The sequence below is a fragment of the Carcharodon carcharias genome, chromosome 13 (genome assembly GCF_017639515.1).
Source record: "Carcharodon carcharias isolate sCarCar2 chromosome 13, sCarCar2.pri, whole genome shotgun sequence".
Taxonomy (NCBI): domain Eukaryota; kingdom Metazoa; phylum Chordata; class Chondrichthyes; order Lamniformes; family Lamnidae; genus Carcharodon; species Carcharodon carcharias.
The window spans coordinates 10,763,080-10,770,175 of record NC_054479.1 but is presented as its reverse complement, the minus strand read 5'-3'; positions in this window follow the sequence as shown (position 1 = coordinate 10,770,175).

Here is a 7,096-nt window from a genome sequence, read left to right as displayed (position 1 = left end):
CGGAGATATATTTCCATGTCAGGATTGATTGGCCTGTAGGGGAACTTGCAGGTGGTTCTGTTGATTTAAAATGCAATTTATTGCCGGTTGGAATTGTGTAGATGGGAACACACTTACAGTAACCAGTATCCCAGAGAGAATTAAAACCCCGAAGAATAAACGCAATGAGTAATTAGAGCAGTAATTAGCATATTATTAATATTAATTATTAGCAATAATATACCACAGTTTGCCTGGAGGGGAGGGTTTCTCACCTGCTCTGTTTCTTTTTAAACTTTAGTCTATATGTGGTTTAGATACTTAGGTGTGATCTTTCTCCCAATGTTCTGTGTGGTGGGTATTGGGAAATGGGTACATCCTCCATGTGAGTTCCCGATCTCGGCCATTAGGGTTGAAGCTAAATTGTTGCTCGTTAAGCACCTTTCATGTTGACGTTCGTCTAAATTGCCAAAGGCTGGGATCGAATGGGCTGCCTCCCTGAGTTTACACCACTACATCCAAGTTCCTCGGTTCAGCAGCAGATTCGTCGAGACAAAAAAAAACCTGAATGTGTCTCTAATTCTGCTGCCAGAATACGGGGAGCGAATCACAGTGGGGTAAATGCAGTGCAGCCCTCACTTTGGTCATGCGTCCCCCTTAATCTGAGCCATTGTAAAGTTGTATTGATATTGGGGTTAAGAACGGCGCTAATGCCACCAGCTCCCAATGCATTGGCCTTGGAGAGCCGTGGTTAGCCGAGGGTAAATTTGTGGGACTGAGATCATGAAGCTGGAAAATCTTGGTTCAAACAGACTGTTGGGCCTCAGCAAATCTGACAAATTAACTTCGGGGTGGCTTTTATCTGTCCCGTGCATAGGGAGGCAGTGGAACCAGAGAGCGGGGTACTGGGGTGTAAATGTCACTAGGCTAGCATTTCAGGCAATTCTGAGGATACTGGCTTCAAAAGTTACCATAGTTACAGCAATGGTGACCATGACACTATCATTAGATAAAAGTAAAAAACTGCGGATGCTGGAAATCCGAAACAAAAACAAAAATACCTGGAAAAACTCAGCAGGTCTGACAGCATCTGCGGAGAGGAACACAGTTAACGTTTCGAGTCCGTATGACTCTTCATTGTTTGTTGTAAAAACCCATCTGGTTCACTAATATCCTTTAGGGAAGGAAATCTGCCAACCTTACCTGGTCTGGCCCGCATGTGAATCCAGTCCCACAGCAACGTGGTTGACACTTAATTGCTCAGTTCAAGGGCAGGTAGTTACAATTGTCCGCCTTGCCAGTGACACCCACATCCCGTGAAAGGATTTTTTTTTAAAAAAGCAGGTTGGGGGCGGGCCGCATGGGAATCATTCTAGGCAACACTTGCATGGTCATGATGCAAACTGGTGGAGGCTTTCCAATAAGAGAAGTGAGAAAATGTAATCCAACAAAAATAAACATTTTTAAAGGGCAAATGTTATCTTCTTTGCTCATTACAGAGCTCGGCTCCGACTTACACACTGCCTGAGTCAGGATAATTTCCCGACCGATAGATATCTCGCGGAATTTTAACAGTTTGTCTCAAGTGGATCTGTATCTTGTATAAACAAGGAATAAATCAAACTGGGAAAGCACAAATTCACACTGAACCCCTGCAGACTCGGCTGCCTCACATCTCAGTGTCACAATTCTGGAAGTTTATCAACAACTCCTTAAGAACCACTGACAAGTTTACAGAATGCCGGAACTGGAAATCTCGCCAGGCGATTTTTCCCTCTCTGAATGTTCTAACCATTTCCTTTAAAGAATTAGGGACCATTATTTTCAGCATACACAATTGCACATTTCCCTCCAGGGAAATGTTCATCATATACAGCAGCAACATCAGTCTATCGTTGGATTGTGGAGCCTGTTTTTAACCTGCGTAGATCACCACCTTGTCGTGGTGAAGCGGTTTGGCAATCACTGGGGCGATGCCGTCCAGAGCTCTATGTTCCTGGTAGGGCCAACCGTGCCGCAAGGTTGCGGGGTGGAGGGTGTCATAAAAAGTGCAGCCCAAGAAGTCCTCAAGGGCAGAACAGGTGAAGGAAGACTGTGCTGCTCACCAGCTGCAAAGGCAGCGGCAAAATGGTCCAGGTCACCGTGGTTTGAGACATCTGACCAAAATCTGACCGCCAACCAGTCAAGATCCCCACGTTAAACAAAGTCACACGCAGGGTTCACTTGCCAAGCCCTATGGCAATGGGGAATTGGTAACAGGGACAGGGCTGTGAACCTGGGAAGTCCCTAGTCAAGAATCTACACTACAGATGCATGAGGGTCATTGGACACCAGTATTGAGACAGAGGTATTTCCTGGCAGCAGCATCTGTGACTGAGCAGCCCTCTTCAGGGTACCCTCTAATCAGCCCAAATCGGGGTGGAGGGGGGGGGGTCTAAAAAGGTGCCCTAAAAATAAGCTATCCCAGTTTTTCCTGGCTGGGAAGCCACACCCTGTAGAATCACCATCTTCATGGCTCAAGAAAGAAAACTTTACATTTTGCAGCTTGAAATGTTAGAGCACTGGTGGATAATCTCAACCAGGACTGGAAAGAGGAACTGCAATTGTATCACGTCAACTATTAAGACTCCAAATGGACACCTGGGCCCTCAGTGAGACCCGCCTTCCAGGGGAGGGGTATCTGAAGGAGCAATCAGACTGGCTACTGGAAAGGAAAGGCTGACAGTGAAGCTTATGCCCATGGAGTTGGTTTTGTCACCCAGGGCAGGATCCTGGATGCACTGCCGGAACTGCCCACCTGTATAAATGAAAGACTCAGAACACTTCATCTACCAGCTCAACATAAGCAATATGCCACTATCATCAGTGCGGTCCCCCCACTCCCTTAACTCCCATAAAGGCACTAAGGAAAAGTTCTATTCTAACTTTGATGTAAGTCCTCACAGCCATCCCAAAATAGAAAAGACCATCCTTCTGGGGGCTTTAATACAAACATAGAAACATACGAACAAGGAGCTGGATTAGGCCATTCAGCCCCTCGAGCCTGCTCCGCCATTTAATAAGACATGGCTGATCTGATAGTAACCTCAAATCTGCATCCCGCCTAACCCGATAACCCATCACCCCCTTGCTTACCAAATATCTGCCCACCTCTGCCTTAAAATTATTCAAAGGCTCTGCTTCCACCACCTCTTCAGGAAGAGAGTTCCAAAGACTCATGAGCCTTGGGGTGAAAAAAATGCTGCCTCATCTCTGTTTTAAATGGGCGACCCCTTATTTTTAAACAGTGACCTGACAGTAATGTCAGGGTTGACCGTGACTCCAATGTCTGGAGTGGAACCTCTGGGGAAAAGGGGCTGGGAAAAGCCAATGCAAATGTTGTCCTCCTGCAGACGAGGTGTGCTCAGCATGGTCTCAATAAAACAAACGCCCTCTTCAACTAGAAGGAAGTATACAAATCCACGTGGAAGCATCCTTGATCAATGTATTGGCATCTCTTGGGTAATGTCATTGTTTGGGTCAAAATAGCGACAGCATGTCCACCGGGCTGCATCACACTTTGTGTCTCAACCTCTTAGGGATGAGACAGAGGGGTAGCAGAGAAGGAAACAAAAGGAAGCAAGTCCTGCGCTCCGGATCCCACTGCCTCATGTGCCCAAGGATCTGCAGATTGAGAATGGGACTGTTCAGTCACATGAAGACCCATGGCCGAAATTCGCGACCCTGAGTAGACGACATCCCCGAACTGAGGAACAGCGGACAGCGAAAAGGATGACGTTGGAATATGGCGTATCTGCGTGTTGGTGGAACTGCGGTAAATAACTGGATACATTAATAAAGAGCGACTTGTCCAATGTGCCGAGGGCGGTGTCGGCATCCCAGCAGAGAAAAGGCTGAACAAGGTGATGGTGGATTAGCTTGTTTGAAGTACCTCACGGTTGTTGTGTCTTTCTCTGCATTTCTCCAATTACGCTTGCTAAGGTTCTGCCCAGAATATGCGTTTTGTGCATCTGAACGCTACGTATTCTGAAACCTGAAAAAGCCCTTTAGGTTCATTAGCAACACAGAGGCAAACCTTGATGCTCCAAATGGGTTCATAGTTTCTCAAAGCTTGAGAGGGATAAGACGAAATAATTTTGCTAAGAGAGACATGTTACCGAAGATTTTGGTCTCGTAACTCATTAGGACAAATGCAAGAATGCCAAATTTCAAATAATCACAACAATTACATTAATAATCATTTATTAAGAATCATTTATTAATAACTAATCGTTTCCCTTCATAAAGCAATGCATATGCTTTGTAAATTATAAGCCACAGTTGTCGAAAAGCAATATTCAGGAAATTTTGAGGACTTTTTAACAAGATCGGGGGAGTATATTTCTTACTCCATCCGAATTATGTTTGGGGTTTTACAAATTTGCGATTTGTTTCCAAAACTGGAAGTTCTATTTTTCAACATTGCACATGCGCACCTGTGATACCCCGAATAATGGAAGCGATTGTTTCTGAAAATCGGAACCAAAAAGTGAGCTGGCCAATACACAAGAATTTGGCACAAATATAGGAATATTTTTCAACATGCAACCCTCCGTCCCACTCTACAGTAAGCGTCTTGCTCAGGTGCAGACTGCGCTGCAAGAGGAGTGTTAAAAAATCTCTCCAGGGATGAGGCTGATTCGCTGACTTACAAATGTTAGAGGTGTGAGTTTTTGCTTTATTTTGAAGTAATTCGATATTTTATTGAATTCACCTAAGAAATAATTGAAGGTTGTTTATATGACAGGATTAACCATGCTCCTTAAGAAAATATCCTGAGTGAAAGTTGATGTTGAAAGTTAAATATTGTTTTTAATTAATTATCCCAAGTAGAGGTGTGGATATGACAGTTGAGACTAGGCAACAATATTGACTGGTTTAACAGCGTTCGTGAAAATGTCAGGGTTGAATTCATTGTCCAGTTTCGCAATTTATTTTCCTGCAGTTAATGAATAAAGTCAGACTCTCTGGGGTCCTGGATTTACTGCCGTCCCTGAACTAGAAACTGAACTTGCTCAATGAGAGATGACTGTATTTTTCCAGAACACTCCCGCGGTATGTGTCGAAAGGTCAGGAAGGGATTTTTCTCACGTAAATGAGCCTTCAGTTTGGCACTTCACACCCTGCCCAGCATCTCCTATCCCAGCAGCGCGTAACCTTATTTCAGTTTAGTTTACTAACAAGTTAACTCCGTTCACATCCTGCGGCCGAGAGTGAGTCAGAAACGGGCAATTTTAACTAATTTACTTCATCGTTTGAGCGCATTTAAATTGAGGAGCAGGAAGGGGCCCGTGTGCTAAAAGTGCTAACGTTTTAAACAGTGCCAGAGACATAAAATTAAATTTGATCCATGACTAATGATTATTGAGCTATTTATATGCAGCTGCACTAGTTGAGAATTGCTGCAACATCCAATTGTACTGTTCTTCTTAGCAAACCAAGATACGGAATTGTGATCATTTCCAGGCAGGAGTTTTAAATGATTATTTATTTCAGAGAGTTTCTTTTTCGGCCTGCGGTCTTGCTGTCCTGGTTATCCCTGTGATACTCACGCCATGTGCAGAATTCGGAGCACAAGCGTGTCATAAATGAGGACACCGCCAGCTAGGGGAATATGAAAAATTCTCTCCAATCCCTAAACCCAACATGTTCTGCGAATTAGGTTACCCGAGCAGGAGGACTGAATTCGTGCTTATCACTTGGAATCCTTGGATTTTGCGGGGCTCGTGGTTTAGAATTAGTCCCGCCGGTTTGCGGTGACTCGTTGGGCCCGATTTTAACTCGAAGTGAATAGGTGTGAGTGTGTTAAAATCGGGCCCAATTAATCAGTCAAATTCCATTTTCATTACATGGGATTACAGGATTTCCTGGGAATTTTTACCAGTGTTTTAGCGATTGGATTCTGAGATTCCGTCCATTTTCCGTGAAAATTATTAACAATTGGCCTTGAACACCTAATATGTATCCAACTCCATTTCCAACTGGTGTAAATTAAGCAAACCTAGGATAGCAAATAGTGAGGGACCAATTGTAACGGCGATAGACGACCAATGTGTCACGTAATGACTGGATTAGGTCACCATTAATAGAAAAATACTGCAAAGATAGTTATTGAGGCCGAAGAAATAATGTTCTAGAACACGCAGGTGAAAATTTAAATATTCCACATGCAGACAGGGACCAGCAGTTGTGCTATCTTGCTACTTATGTAAACTCTATATTGTGTAGAGTTCTAGCGTTACGAAGCCAGTTTTAAAATTATATAAGGCTGTGGTCCTCGATTGTTTGCAGCCAAAGGTGCAACTCACATCGGATAATAGACACGGTTTCTGAAGGTCACAATTCTACCCCAGAGAACTGCTCAGGCTCTGACTTTCAGGTTACAAGCAAAATCCCCGCAATACTCAGCAATAAGGTCAAGGATCGGCCTTTAAATTATAGTTTGAATGCCCCGACGTCCAAGTCATACAATCATACAGCACAGAAAAAGGTTATTTGTCCCATCGTGCCTGTGAGGGCTTTTGAAAGAGCTGTAAAATTAGTCTCACTCCCCACCCACCGCCCCTCTACCCCTTCCCCCCACCACCCGCCCCACACAAACTCTTTCTCCGTAGTTAGGTCAACTTTGCATTCTCAACTATTTATTTGGAAAATTACTATTGAATCTGCTTCCATCACCTTTCCATGCAGCGAATTGCAGGTCATAGCAACCCGTTGCCTTCAAAAAAAAATCCCCGGTCCCTTTGCCAATTATCTTTAAAAAAACAAATGCTCTAGTTTCTGCCATCGGAAAACAGCTTTGTCAACAAAAAAAACTGGGAAATATTGCCTGCCTCCTTCTCTAACCATGGCTACCAAATTAAATATACAGATCGCGTTAGGTGTGTTTTGATACAATTGTTTGTGACACGCTGTTGTTACACCGACCTGTAACACGCCAAACCATTTAACCACCCTTTTACTGAACTACTCCAAACAAGAATTCAGTTCGCTCAGAGTGCCCTGGCCTTTGATACAGAGGGACAATCGGGGCGAGGGAAGTTATCACTCAGCTATTCTTTGTTGACAAGGCCTGTCT